Raw genomic sequence first — 15,708 nt, 5'->3', positions numbered from 1 at the left:
AACTTCCGGGTGCCACATGAGCAAGCTCCAGGCCCTGCCTCAGGGGCTTAAAGGCCTGGCCAGGCCCAAAGTAGGCAAGAAAATCCTCAATGACCTACAGTGACAAAGTCTATAAGAGTACCTATAGAATACTCCAGAAACCGAGAAAAGCATGGAGGAGTGAGTCATTGTGGGGAGGACACTAGGCTAAGCAGGAGTCAGGCAGAAATGTGCAGGGTGAACACATCCAAGTCAGAACCGTGAGATAGCCTTCACAGCAAGTATGGTCCCGACACCCCGGGTCTAGTGGGAATCCTGGACGTGCTTGCACAGTTAAAGAATATGAGAACTCTCTGCACTTCCCACTCAAGTTTTCTTTTAAAACTATATTGCTCTTATAAATCCAGTTCTTTAATTTAAAAATAAAAGTTAAATAAAGATTTCTTCTAGATGCATAAAAGCCAAGAGAATTTCTGCACAGCTGTCTTATATGAGCAAGTATGGTCAAAGAAAGTTCCAGAGACAAAAGGATACCTGCTGGAAATGCACATTTCACAAAAAGAGAGAAAAAGCACACAAAATGATGTCAAATACAAAAACAATTTTCTCATTACCTATGGCTTTAAGAGCAAAGATAGAGCCATGTATGGTGGCTGCATGCTTGCAATCCTAGTCACTCAGGAGGCAGGAGGATCTGAAGTTCAAGACCAGCCTCTGAAACTTAGCAAGAACTTATCTCAAAATAAAAAATAAAAAGGGCTGGGGATGTGGCTCAGTGGTAAACTATCCCTGGGTTCAATTCCTAGAAAATACTCCCCCCAAAAGCAAATATAGTAACCAAGTATGGTGTGGTTTAAAACATGCATACAGGTACAATGTAGGAAAAAAGCACAAAAGCTAGGAAATGGAAGTGTCCTGTGTGAGTTTCTTACACTGTATCTTACACCTTCTACAAAGTGGCATCATTTTATTTTAATATATGTTGTGGTAAGTGAAAGAAGTAAATTATAATTCCTAGAAGAACCAATACAAATTTTTAAAGAAGGTATAACTAATAAGTCAAATGGAGATAAAACAGAATCTATTTTTAATTTATTTTTTAAAAGCAAGAACATTGAGAGAAATGGAAAATAAGATGGTTTTTACATAAACCAAATCAATGGTAGCATCAAATATAAATGATCTAAACATTCAAATTAAGAGGCAGAGGCTGTTATACTGGATAAAAAAAGACTCAACCATGTGCCTTCCACAGTAAACAGAAGTTAAAGACACAGATAAATTAATAGTAGGTATAAATATATGTCATACAAATATTAATCAAAAGAAAACTGGAGTGCATAAATTAACATCAGAGAAAGTAAGCTTCAGAAAAAAGGAACAGTACTAGGGAAAAAGAATTATCATGCAATGATTCAGAGATCAATTTATTTACTTCTGTCTGACAAAACTAAATGTGTATACACTCTACATCAAAGCTTCAAAATATACAAGAACTGAAAGGAAAAATAGATAACTCCACAATTATAGTTGAGGATGCCAACATTTCTCTCTCAGTAATTAACAGAACAAGTAGAAAGAAAATAAGCAAGAATCTAGAAGAACTAAACAATGTTTTCAACTTACTTACCCTAAATGATATTTACAATATGTTCTACCCCAAAACACTGGAATGCCCACTCTTTTCAAGTATACACAAGACAGAACATACCCTGAGCCATAAAACTAATCTCAATTCACTTTATTTATTTATGATACTGGGGACTGAACCCACAGATGACTTACCACTAAGTTATATCCCCAGTACTTCTTTTTAAAATTTCTTTTATTCTGAGACTGGGTCTCGCTAAGTTGCTGAGGCAGGTCTTGTTTTAATCAGCTTTGAGTCATTATGACCAAAAGACCAGACAAGAACAACTTAGAGGAGAATAAGTTTATTTTGGCTCACAGTTTCAGAGGTTCAGTCCACAGTCAGCAAACTCCACAGCTCTGGGCCAAGGTGAGACGGAACATCACGGCAGAAGGGCACACAGAAGAAGACAGCTCAGGACACGGCAGCCAAGAAGCAGAGAAAGTAGCCCCCAAAAGGGACAAAACTTAAACCCCAAAAGGCACATCCTCAGTGTTCTACTTCCTCAAGCCACACCCTCCTGCTTAGTTACCACCCAGTTAATCCATATCAGTGGATTAATCCACTGATTAGGTTACGACTCTCATAATCTAATCATGTCACCTCTGAACACTCTTGCATCGTCTCCCACATGAGTTTCGAGGGGATATTTCATATCTCAACCATAAGAAGCCTCTAACTTGTGATCTTCCTGCCTCAGCATCCAGAATGTTTGGGATTACAGACATGTACCACTATGCTTGACTTCAAATCTCAACAAATTTAAAAGAAAATAAATAACATAAAGTATGTTCTCTGACCACAAAAGAACTAAAACAGGAATCAATAACAGAAAGATATCTGGAAAAATCTTCAAATATTTGAAAATTATGTGGCATACTTCTAAATAACTCATTGATCAAAGGAGAAATCATTTTAAAATCATTTAAAATTCATATACTGCAAAGTGATACAAATATTACATATCAAAACTTGAGGATGCAGCTAATATAGGACATAGGAGGTAATATGGTTTGGAACTGAAATGCCCCCAAGGGCTTGTGTGTTGGAGGCTCAGTCTACAGCCTGTGGTGCTACTGAGACATTTTGGAATCTGTAGGAGGTGAGGTCTAGTTGGAGGAAGTTAGGTCAATGAGGGCATGCCCTTGAAGGGGATATTGGGACTTCAGCCCTTTCCTGTCTCTCACTACCTACTGGCCACCATGAGGTAGGCAGCTTGGCTCCACCACATGCTCCCCACCATGGTGGTTTGCCTTGCCACGGGCCCAAAAAGCAATGGAGTTGCTGAACCCTCTGAAGCCATGAGACAAAATTCACTTTTCCTCCTTTTGACTTATTGTCTCAGGTCTTTTGTCCGTGCCAGAAAGCTGACTAACACAAAAGGAAATCTCACAATGTAGAATGCGGATGTTACAAAGAAAGGGCTAAAAAGAAAGAAAGAAAGAACTAAGTACTCATAGTTTTAAAAAAAAAAATAGCAATTAAATTCCAAAAAACCCAAAGGAAGAATAACAAATCAGACCAGAAATTACTAAACAAGAAAATAAACATATAACACAAGAATCAACGCAAGAAATTGGTTCTTTGAAACCGCTAACAGAATTGATAAACTTCTGGTAAAAATTATCTAGAGAGGAAAGGCCTATAGAAGATGAAATAGCAGGATTAAAGTGGGGCCACACTACAGATCTCACAGACAACAGGAAGAAGACTGCCATTTTCCAATATATCATACAATCATACACTCAGGCAAAGATTATCTGCAACCATGAAAATCACCAGAAGAAAAGGTGCTGAGGAATTTCATAACATGAAAGAATCAAACACCTGAGCCACTGCTCAATATTAACATCTCTAAAAGTAGGACTAGATATTCGTTTCCTAACAATTTGTAATGGGTACACAAAACAATTATGTTGTTTTAAAAAAATTAGGCATAATATAATCAAATTTCCAAACATAATTTTCAGTTTACAGAAAAAACAGAGAGCAAGAGCTGAGGTTTTAGCTCAGTGATAGAGTGCTTGTCTAGCACATGTAAGGCACTGAGTTCGATCCTCAGCACCCCATAAAAACAAAGAAAGAAACAAACAAATAAATAAATAAAAGGTATTGTTTCCATCTACAACTAAAAATTTTTTTAAAAAGAGCAAATTATACCATAAGAATAATAACCACCAAATCCAGAATGTGGAAAATTTCTACAAGACTAATGACCCCTTCAACAAATAAATGATGTGGGGGAAGATGAAAGAGAGAAGCATTAAAGATTAAAAGAGATTTAAGATGAAAAGGAAAAAAAAAAACTGTTAACAAAAAGAGACTTAAGAGACACATCTACCTAATGAAATGTGTGGACCTCATTTGGATCATGATAAAAACAAGCCAACCATAAAAAGGCATTTTTGAAGCTGTCAGGGAAAATTGGACATAGCTTGGTAGACTGGAAGGCATTACTGTTAATTTTGGTGAGTGGGATAATGATACCACAGTTAGATTTCCTTTAAGTCCTTAACCGGATACAATGTTTCTGACTTCCTTTAAAATACACCATCAAAAGAAAAACACAAAACCTTTACAGAGGAAAGGATCAGATTTTATTGGACATTAAAGAAAACTTAAATAAATAGAAAGATACACTGCATTATGGATTGGAAGTTTAAATTATTATGAGACGGCAATATTCTCCAAACTGACAGAGCTAATGCAAGCCCAGCTGAAATCCTACCAAGTGTTATCTGTTGCTTTATTTTGTTAGACTCTGTTGAGTTGGGCTTAAAATCTACATGGAAATGCAGAAGACCATGGACAAGTCATATTAAATAAGACACAAAGGTGAGGACCCTTGTTCTCCCAGTTCCGCAGGAGTCCCTGTGGTGAGTGTGATGCTGGCTGAGGGAGAGCAAGCCACCAGCTGGAAGGCAGGGAGTACAAAAGAGACAGCTCCTGCACAGAGACCGTGGGTAACAGCACAAAGGCAGTGGGAAAGGTCAGGGCTTCTGAAGCCAAGCTCATCTCTCTTCCACTGTAATTTTTCTTATGCATGAAGAAAAATTCATTTTGGCTAAATTATAGAACTCAATGTGGAAAGAAAACTAAAGTCCTTAAAGCAATAAAAAGAATAGAGATGGGCTGGGTTTGCGTCTCAGCAGTAGAGCGCTTGCCTCATACATGCAAGGCCCTAGGTTCGATCCTCAGCACCACATAAAAATAAATAAATATAATAGAGGTATTAAAAAAAAAAAAGAATAGCGGAGCTGGATATTGCTCCGTATGCACTCATCCCTGGCACTGAGCCCCAGCACCAAGAAAGAAAAGAAGACAGAGAAAAAGCTTCAAAATGCCCCAAGTGTGAAGGAAAATGCTGACAAAATTAACTGCATGAAGACAGTTTCTGGTCATCCATGGACAATTAAGAAAGGTTTGAAATCTAGAACATATGCAGAACTTGCACTAATCACGAAGAAAGACTAGCCTATTCTCTCCCCACCCCTCCTACAAAAGATTTGATCAGGAACTTCACCAAAAGAAATACAGGTGTCCCACAAAAACAAGAAAAGGCATTCAAACTCAATTTGGTTAAACTTCAAACTCAACTCAGAAGAAGGAAAACACAAGTCCAAATCACAAAGTGATATTATTATATATATTACCATACTACCAGACTGAAAGAAAATCTAAAATTTGACAATATCAACAGGCAGACAAAATGCAGGGCAAAGGCAGGGGTGTGAACAAATATTCCCACTTGGGAAAGCTGTCAGTACCTACCCGAGGAGAAGACAAGCACACCCCATCTGACATCCATACTCTCTTGAGTGTGCTGCCTTTAGAGATGTGTACTTACGTGCTCTGAGTGCACAGAGAAAATTATGCTTAGCAAACTGTTCCTATAGTCAAAAATGAACCTCTCCACCAATTGTAGATGGACAATGTCAACATATTCCAAGAACATTGTTACAAAGGGAACAAACTCAAACTATAAACAGAATTCACAAATCAATATTTCCTGTATGATTTCATATATGTCAAATTAAAAAAAACTAAAATTAAATTAGATATTTGGAGGTAGATACTAGACATAAAATTTAAGATGTGATTGACATAAAAATCAAGATGGTGCTTATATTTGGTAGATAGAAAGTAGTGATTAAGAATGGGGCAAGGGGCTCCAGATGCTGGCAATGTACAATTGTTTGACCTGGGCACGTGACTACATGGATATTTGCTTCATAAAAATGTCTTAAACTCTGTATGTATGTTGTTTCCAAATTTCTATATGCATTACACTTGACAATAAAAGAAGTTTTAAAGAGCATTTTTAAAAAGAGAACTTCAGTGGAGAAAAATCACCTGATATCTCAACAGATATAGGAGGAGCATGACTTAAAAATCAGACCTCAATGATGATTTTAAAGTTAACCAAGTTTATTTTTCCAAGACAAATGAGTTGCATTCTTCCAAAATGTCAGTATCACAAGAGCTAATGCAAGGCTAAGAAATTTAGAAATTAAGGGAGACTGAAGATACACAGAAATTAAAGGCAATACAAGATGCTGGACTGGGTTCTAGACAGAGAGACACAGAAAAACCACATTAAAGACACTGTTGGACAACTGGCAAGCTTTCATGAAAAGTTACACATCAGATAACAGTACTGCATCAGTTAAGTTTAACTGTGCTATGATTATATGAGTGAGTGGTCAATGTCCCTATTTACAGAAAAGCACAAGGAGGGGAGACAACATGAGGGACAGGCTTAGGCCCAAGGGCTCAGATCGAGATCACTAAACATAGGACAAAGAGAATAATGGCGCTAATGGGCAAAATCTAACTGATGAATCTGAGCAAAGGAAAGCTATACAAGAATTTTTTCTGTACTCTTGAAGCTTTTTCTGTGTGAAATTATTTTTAAAAATTTTAAATAAAATTTTTAAGGCAATAAATTAAAGTTACTAAAAATACAAAATAAGAAAGGAAAAAATAAAACTGCCATTTTTCATAAACAATATCATGGATATATGTAGAAAACACCCAATAATCCACAAGATGTACAGTAAATTGATAAATGAATTTAGTATCAATGTGAGAAAATAAAAATATAAAAATCAATTTCATCTTCACATATCAGCAACAATTAGAACGTTTAAGAAATGGCACAATTACATTAGCATAAAAAATCAACTAACTGGAACCAAAACTCATAAGACACAAGACATGGGTCTCCACAGCAGAAAGTTCTGGGCCACAGCATCATAACAGTTGATAAGGTGGCCATCGTTCAGAGAGTCCAGGCCTCAGGGACACAGCTTGTATCCCACCTCAGCCATGAGCCCTCTGAACTGTAGCAGCAAGGTGGCCCCAGCGCCATTGTAAACCACACAGAGCAGAGGGTTGTGGCTGTGGCTGTGCTTACCATTAAAGATTCCAGGTGCACCAGAGGGGACAGGTGGTCCTGGCCTGAAAGGTCCAAGAAGGTTGTTATCCTCATGCTGGCCCAATCTTACTATAATCTTTGAATCCATCTACAGGGGAAAGGAATAACTTTAAAACCACTCTCATGATAGTCACAGTGGTACACGCCTATAATCCCAGCTGCTTGGGAGGTTCGCAAGCTTGAGGCCAGCCTCGGCACCTTGGTGAGACCCTGTCTCAGAAGAAAACAATAAAAAGGGCCGGGGATGGGGCTCAGTGGTACAGTATCCCTGGGTTCAAACCCTAGTACAAACAAACAAAAAACCCATACTCCTGAGTGTGCATCAACCAAGACGAGTCACCCTGTGCAAACACAAGGTTTCGTGCGTGGCCTGCTCCCTACCTTCACAGCCCTTTCCACTGATGCCTCTAAGGATCCGGACTTTGAGAATCCATCTCAGAGGAAATGAGAGTTGTACAACCCCAAAGGAAGGGTGGTGAGGACCAGATCATAAAGAAAAGCTGGACGTCTTTCCTCAGTGCCCTCTATCTGATGCAGAGTCACTTCCTCTCAACACAAACACAATCTACTCCTCTACTGTGGCTCTCAGAAGCAAGGAGACAAAGAGGCTTACCCCTATGAAAAATGATTATGCAGTATTACTCAAACACATTGAAAACAGCAAAAGAAACAAATAGGTTTTGTCTGGTTAGCAAGAATCTAACAAAAAGTTCACCCCACATCTCGTCTACCCTAAGGTACTGGAAAGGCTTCCTGAATGGCGTCAACTCCCATCCACCCACACTCTGACCTGGCGATGCCCAGCCACACCCCTCCCCCCCACGTCCAGGTCTCCCAGCTCACTCTGGCTGGAAATGAGCCAGTTATCATCCTTTCCCTTCCTCTCTAAGCCTTCTCTTTTCTGTATACCTGACCAAGGGCAGCATTCCCCTCCCCAAGACAATATGGTGGCTGAGCTCACAGTTCTGGAGCCAAGCACATCTGGCATGGAATGAATCCCACAAATAATACCTACTAAGTGTGTGGCTAGAAGTCGAGTCATCTAACCTATGCTACCATGTTCTCATCACACCTCTTCAGGATGTAAAACACATAACTTCACACACATGAAGACCTGTGGTTCTGGCCAACCCTAATGTACCCCATGTTTAGGTCCATCAGAAGTGGAGGTTCTTCTCCTCTTGGCTATGAGGTGTTGGCTGGGGTGCAGCCTCTCTAGAAAGGCTTTCCTGCTCACTGTGCTCACCTCAAATGCTCCAGGTGGTGGCAACCTGGACTGACCTGCTGCTATATTACAGTTCACAGCTGTGTGCAACAAATTCTTCTATGACAGAAGTTCCCTGTGGGCAGGACTGCATTCAGTTACTGCTGGTTCCTCAGTGTGTGTCAGCACAATGCCTGACACATAGTTGATACTCACAAAACACTGCCATGGTTTGGATCTGGATTGTCCCCCAAAGGCTCATGTATTTTAGGCTTGATCCCCAAAGCAGCAATTTCAGACAAGAGGATTTGAAGAAGTGATTAAATCATAAGGACTCTGACCTTATCAATGGATTAATCCACTGAGGAATTAGTTAACTGATTGATGAGATCAGTGGAGGTAGTGGGAACTTTAGGAACTGAGACCTAGCTGGAGGAAGCAGGTCACTGGAGGCACACCCAGGAAGGTATATCTTGTCCCAGGGCCCCTCCCACCATCACTCCCTGCTTCCTGGCTACCATGAGTTGAGCAGCTTTCCTCCACCCTATCCTTCTGCTCTGATGGTCAGCCTCATGTCAGGCCCAAAATAATGGAGCCAAGACAACCATGGACCAAGACCTCTAAACCATGAGCCAAAATACATCTTCCCTTCTCTAAATTGATTTCTCAGGTATTCTGGTCACAGAAATGCAAAGCTGACTAACACAAACACATAATAAATTAACTTCAAAGCCATGCATTTCACCAAGAAAGCCCAAAGCCAATCACCTAATCTTTCCAGCCATTTTGTGAATCCAGGGCATAATAAACTCAGAGCTGAGAGGCTGCTCTCCAGGAATGACGAAATCAGAGGAACTGCATTTCTGAGTAGGTGTGATGAGCTGGGGCAGGGAAGCACCTTACAAGTAGGGATCAATTCCCACATAAACTCAACCAAGCCCAAACTACCATCATCCTCACTTTCCAGTTGAGCAAACTAGTACCCAGAAAGGCTAAGCAGCTTTCCCTTGGTTGCTCATCTAGTTTGTCCCCAGCAAAGTAGGCTGGTGCATAGCCCATATAACCCAGTTGAATGACCTGCCCACAACAAGGGACTTACCTGTGCTCCCAAGCCTGTTTATACCAGTTACCCCTCCTACTCTGGTTAAACAACTCAGTGGGATACTGTGTAAACCAGTGACACAACTGTCAAAAGAAAGTTGAATTCCTGAACATTAGTTGAAATTCTTCAGAAAGATTCAACAAAGACGAATCACTAAAATACAGCTGTTGAATTTGGCATGGGTAAAACAAGGAAAATTTCATAAACTCAAGAGTTTACATTTATGTTTCTAGCACAAATCTTCTCACTCCGTGTAAGACATGGAACTACAGGCAGAGGAGAGGCTGTGGAGAAAGGAGAGGGTCCTCGGGCCTAGACAAAGCCTTGGCTCAGATCACACTGGCTTATGGATATGCATCTTACTCATATTAGAAAATATGGGCAACTCTTTTAAAGAATTCCCCCATATGACCATTTCTTTCTATTAAGCAGACACCCCTCATTCTATTCCTGCTGGAGAAGAGGGCATCAACTGAAAGGACAAGGCAGGTGGGGAAGTGCCTGGATTTGACAGCCAATTATCGAGAGGACTCTGTCTGTTTGAAAGAGAGCCTGGCTGGAGTCAGGTGCAATAAAGAGAAACACACACCACAGAGCCTGCCCTGCTGCTCCTCCCACCACCCAGCCTTTCCATTTCTGACCTAAAAGAATAAAGATAGAGAAACAGACTGCCAAACACCTCCCTGAGGCTAGTTTTGGCAAGAGAACTGCCCCCATAGTTAATTCTGTGAAGATCAATCGCACCTGCTATGGAGGTGTAAATGCCTCCTACTATTCCCTGCCCTGAAAATCAGAGAGCTGCCCAGGAGCGCTGCTGGAGCCCAACACAGGGGGTCCTACCCGGCAGACAGGAAAACCAGGGTCAATTTAGGCAGTAATTGATAAGAGTTTAAAATAGAAATGACAAGCTGGTGCCTAGGTGCTTACTTTTCTCTGGAATAATAACCACATTTTTCCTCAACTAATTCTGTTAAGCTAGTAATAAGAACTTATTAAAAATGCACACTGTAAAATAGTTACTTGGAGAATTTTAATAAAGAATTATACATATGAAAAAAATGTATGTGACATAATCAAAATATGTGGTTTCTGTGCAGGATCACTGCCTCAAATGAACACGGCCACTCTGGGTCATGGCCAAGCCCAGGGATCACAATGCTGGGCATGAACATTCACAGGGCGTCCTTCCAAGGGCCCAGCAGGAACATGCAGCCCCAGCACAGGCAAGTGCAGAGCACCTGAAGACCTGCACGGAGGGGACTCAGAACAGGACAGGCACAGAGCAGCAGTGCAGTGCTCCAGGCTCAGTTCCACTTTGGGCCAGGAGAGACCCCTATGCAGTACACTCCAAACTCCTCATGCAGAAGCAGCCTCAAGGCCCACTGTGTGCTCTTGCCTTAAGAACTACCTTGCTGCTTTAAGGTAACAGAAAATAACCAGAAAAATACCAGGAACTCTGCAAGAAACTCTGCTTAATCAGGAACTAAAGACCCTGGCAATTAAGTCCCTCAAAAGAGTAGCTATTATTGCAGAATATTAGCGATCCTACTACACTAGCTACATAAAAGAAGGAAATAACATCTATAAGCAATAAAATACTAGATAATAATTAACCCATATTGGTTATTTCCTAAGTGAGGAACTGTGCTAAGGGCATTTTGTGTAGCAGTGGTTTGTTAAATCTCGACATCAACCATATTATTCCCAAGTTTCTATTAAGAAAATCTCAGGAAGGTTAAGAAAACCGCAAAAGGTTACACATCTAGAAAATTGGGGTCAGAATTTGAACTCACAATCGGACTACGGACACTGTACCATGCTACACTGCCAGAGTAAGTACAGTGCCCTTCCTATAGTTTTTTTGTTTGTTTGTTTGCTTTTGGTACCAGGGATTGAATTCAGGGGCACTTGACCACTGAGCCACATTCCCAGCCCTTTTTGTATTTTATTTAGAGACAGGGTCTCACTGAGTTGCTTAGAACCTCGCTGTTGCTGAGGCTGGCTTTGAACCTGTGATCCTCCTGCCCCAGCCTCCCGAGCCACTGGGATTACAGGCGTGTACCACTGCACCCAGGTCCTATAGTTCTTAAAATGCACCCAAATCCTCCATCTCAATGATCCTGTACCTGCTCTTCCAATGGCCAGAGACATTCACTTCTTTCACTCCAGTTTGAGAATTCTTGTCCCAAAGAGCCTTTCCCACACCCCAAGAGGTCAATCTCCCACTACTGCATTTCCTGGGGCTGTAGGCTCTTCCTTGCCAACACTGGCCATCGAACTTTTCGCACAGGGTTCTTTGGTGGCATCACATCTGTGCCCACTGCTCTGGGAGTCCCTGAAGCACACCAGCCCCCATGCAGCATCTGACTGGGAGTGAGGTTAAATGGAGGGCTGACACTGTTAAAATAAATTTATGAAAATACTGAAAAAGTGAATGACATAGACCATAAAATAAAGCAGCACGAAGAACCCTATGAACATGCCTGGATGAACTCTCCCTGCATGGACAGGCAGAGGACTGGACCACAGCCCCTGGGAAAGGCCTGCATCCAGCCCAGCATCACACCACAGTTACGCAGGAAGAGCTAGTCAAAAGAACACTGGAAGAACAACAGTGCCCAGGGAAGGGTGATGGCTGGCCAGGAGGAGCCAGGTGGTGAAAAGGGGGCAAGACTGACCGCAGCTGGCACAAGTAGGAAACCAGAAAAAAATGAATGGAGCAGCAGTTTGGGGCAGTGCAGGATATAATCCCTCAGAGAAAGGACATGAATATGAATATGCAGGGAGCCACTGAACACCTAAGGCTACTTTCTACCAAGGGAAACCAAAGACTACAGAGGCCCAGGAGGTTAGAATTTGGTTGGGAAGGAGCAGTGCAGCAGAGACACAGCAAGAACAGTAGTGATCAGCAGAGATGTCCCAGAGAGACTTAACTGCAGACAGAGGAGCTCTAAACAGGGTATGGACCAAGTGGCAGGCTGGACCAGTCTCCACCAGCACTGTCCCCAGCACTGTACTGGAGCACTTGTAAACAAGTCTCAGTGGACTCAATTGACCTCCAGTTCACTACACATCCTAACAAAATCCACATAACTGGTTTGTTACCATTTATACAGCAAAACCTAGCAACCAACCACATAAAATTCTTGAAGTCTAGCATCGAATGAAATATTACCAAGCATGTAAGAAGTCAGACAATATGACAAAAGACAGGAAAAGTGAAGAAAAAATTTCCATAAATGTCAGAGTTGGTGAAATTAACAGAAAATTCTCTCTACAGAGAAATTAAAAGAATGTCCTGTATATTCCAGAAAAAAAAAATGATACCTTTTGAGGACAGAAATGCAAATAAGAATTAATTAAGTATGCATTTGAGTTATGAGAAACACAATATATAAAAGATAAACTGAAAGAAATCAACAGAAGATTACACAACTGACAAAAATGAGGGAACTCAAGGCACAGCAATAGAAGCTTTCCAAAGTGAAGCACAAAAGAAAACGAAATAGAGGGAAAAAGAACAAAGCACCCTTCACCTGCAGACAGGGTCAGGCAATGTGATGGGACCTTAAGAGAAAGGAGAAGAGAAGAGATGTGCACAAAGAGAGGAATGGCCAGCTTTCAAAAATCTGCCAGGAACTGTAAGCACAGAAGAGCCCAGCACTCCAGGATCCCATGCAGACATGCATAACGCAGGCCCCCACCAGGCTGCTGGTCAGTGGCTATAAACCAGGGACAGAGAGGTATCCTTTAAAATGTCTATTTTACATTTAATTGACAAATGATAATTTGTCAATTAAAATCTTGAGTGCAGTTCAAGAAGAAGACACATTACATAAAAAATGGAGAAATAAAGAAAGAATAACAGCAAACTTATCAAGAAACGTGCAGTGAAGAAGTAGAAGGAGTCTTTATGGCACTGACCAGAATTTTTACCTGGAGAAATACCTTTCAAGTTGTAAAGGGAAATACAGACATTTTAAAATAAGCAAAAGCTAGCCAGGCATGGTGGCACATGCCTGTTATCCCAGTGGCTCCGGAGGCTGAGGCAGGAGGATTGCAAGTTCAAAGCCAGCCTCAGGAACTTAGTGAGGCCCTAAGCAACTTAGTGAGGCCCTGTCTTAAATACTTAAAAAGGGCTGGCAATGTGGCTCAGACGCAGGTTAAATGGCCTGGGTTCAATCCCTGGTAAATAATAATAATAATAATAATAACAACAACAATAGGCAAAAGCTTAAAGAACTCACTGCAACACACTTACGAGAAACGTTAAGGAAGTTCCGGATGGAAAGCTGATGCTACTTCAGCGGAAGAAGAGGAGTGGGAACGGCAGGTGTATGGGTAGTGCAATAACATTTCTTCATTCTTCACAATCTCTTCAAAAGGTAACTATTAAGGCAAAAATAATGTGGGTTCATACACATGCAGAAGTAAAATAGCAGTGAGATAAGAAAACAAAAAAGATGGCAAGGAAAAAGTCAAACTGTCTTCATACCCAAACAGCATGCTGACGACCCCAGTGGAACTCCAAGAAGCAGCGAGAAGAGTCAGTGAGGTAGAGAGGAAGATGGTGGTGAGGGGAGTGCATTGCCCCCGTGTGCTGCGTCACTGTGTGGGAGTATGACGAGTCAGGACGGCTAAAGGCTATCTTGTTAGGAATTTCCAGCAATAGTGGGGTGCTCCGGAACCTGGAGGAAGGATTTCCATCGCACGAGGATCGGCTACGGGGACTCAAACGCGAGAGATTTGTCGCACGGAGGGTAACGCTGCTTATTCAGCAAATCGCCCCGCGGCTAGAGTCTGCAGCGCACGCTGGGAAACGAGGAGATAGCGGCGCAGGGATACAGTGCTGCAGTTTCTGCCAGCCGTGCAAGCACCGTACTCAGTGCTGAATTCTGGGTTCGAGACGGGGGAAGGAAGTGGTCCATTTCGGTTCTCCACACCGGTCAGACCACAGAGGAGGCCAGCAGCCACCATCTTGGAGAGCTGACGTCACCATCCCTGTTTTCGACTGACCGCAGCTCATTCAGCCATAGAACAGGTAATTTCAGGCTGCCATTTGCCTGCGGCTTGCAGACAGATTACTCAGGCTCAGTGCCTGAGTGCTTCTTGGAGCCTGCTCTTATCAGAGCATACACCGAGCACGGAGTGGCCGAGTTCTGGCTTCTGGTACTGCCCTGGCCCAGGGCTAAGGAGCCCGCGGAAACTGCTTCTTGGAGCCTGCCCTTATCAGAGCATACACCGAGCACGGAGCGGCCAAGTTCCGGCTCCCGGAACTGCCCTGGCCCAGGGCTAAGGAGCCCGCGGAAACTGCTTCTTGGTCCGGGTCCTGCTGAGGGCCGGTCAGGACTCACCCGTTGCTTTGGTTACCCGGCAAGGGGAACGAAATGCTGCCATTCGCATAGGATACCAACATGGCAGAGATCTGATGTCATCAGAAAGCGGCGGAGGAGAGAACTTCATCAATACCAGCGGCAACAGAAACAGTTGGTCTCCTGGTAGGGAGGGTGAGGCACAGACACCCGAGTCTCTCTCGATTTGTCGTCGAGCCAGAGGGGAGGAGCCGGGCCGCCGCCTGCGCCCGGAGCAGGCCCAGCAGCTCGCCGGCGCGGTGATCGCGTGACCCCAATTGGAGAGGGGGCGGAGCGGAGCCGCCACCCGTGCCCGCAAGGTGGGCAGACCCGCGACGCAGTGGTACACGGGTGTGGTAGGAGGGGCAGGGCAGAGCCGCAGCCCGTGCCTGCAAGGTAAGCAGACCTGCGACAGACTGGCGGGTCAGGCCCAGTGGCCTGCCAGCGTGGTACACACGTCACCCCAACTGGAGTAGGGGCAGAGCAGAGCCTTCGCCCGTGCCCGGATCAGGCCCCGCCGGTGTGGTGGTCACGTGACCCCAATTGGAGTGGGGGCGGAGAAGCGGAACCGCCACCCGTGCCCGCAGGGTGAGCAGACCTGCGACCAACCTGCAGATCAGGCCCAGCGGTCCGCAGGCGTGGTAGGAGGGGCAGGGCAGAGCCGCCGCCCGCGCCTGCAAGGTAGGCAGACCTGTGACAGACCGGCGGATCAGGCCCAGGAGCCTGCCGGCGTGGTACACACGTCACCCCAATTGGAGTAGGGGCAGAGCAGAGTCGCCGCCCGTGCCAGGAACAGGCCCAGCGACCTGCCGGCGTGGTAGTCACGACACTCCAATTGGAGTAGGGGCAGAGCAGAGCTGCGACCCGTGCCCGAAAGGTGGGCAGACCTGCGACCGACCAGTGGGACAGGCCCACTGGCCTGCCGGTGCGACAGACACGTCACCCCATTTGGAGTAGGGGCAGAGCAGAGCCGCCGCCCGCGCCCAGAACAGGCCCAGTGACCTG

The 15,708-nt window shown here is 43.6% G+C and overlaps 1 long non-coding RNA gene across 1 annotated transcript in view; it reads right to left on the bottom strand.

Annotated features, from left to right (window-relative positions):
* LOC139704780 (uncharacterized) overlaps nt 1-15,708 on the bottom strand; it is a 60,417-nt gene that overhangs the window by 18,657 nt on the left and 26,052 nt on the right. The window contains exon 2 of the long non-coding RNA XR_011706778.1: nt 13,614-13,741. This is a non-coding gene — a long non-coding RNA (uncharacterized lncRNA). The remainder of the gene's footprint in view (nt 1-13,613; nt 13,742-15,708) is intronic.

The sequence above is a fragment of the Marmota flaviventris genome, chromosome 2 (assembly GCF_047511675.1).
Source record: "Marmota flaviventris isolate mMarFla1 chromosome 2, mMarFla1.hap1, whole genome shotgun sequence".
Taxonomy (NCBI): domain Eukaryota; kingdom Metazoa; phylum Chordata; class Mammalia; order Rodentia; family Sciuridae; genus Marmota; species Marmota flaviventris.
This window is presented reverse-complemented; position numbering and strand designations above follow the sequence as displayed.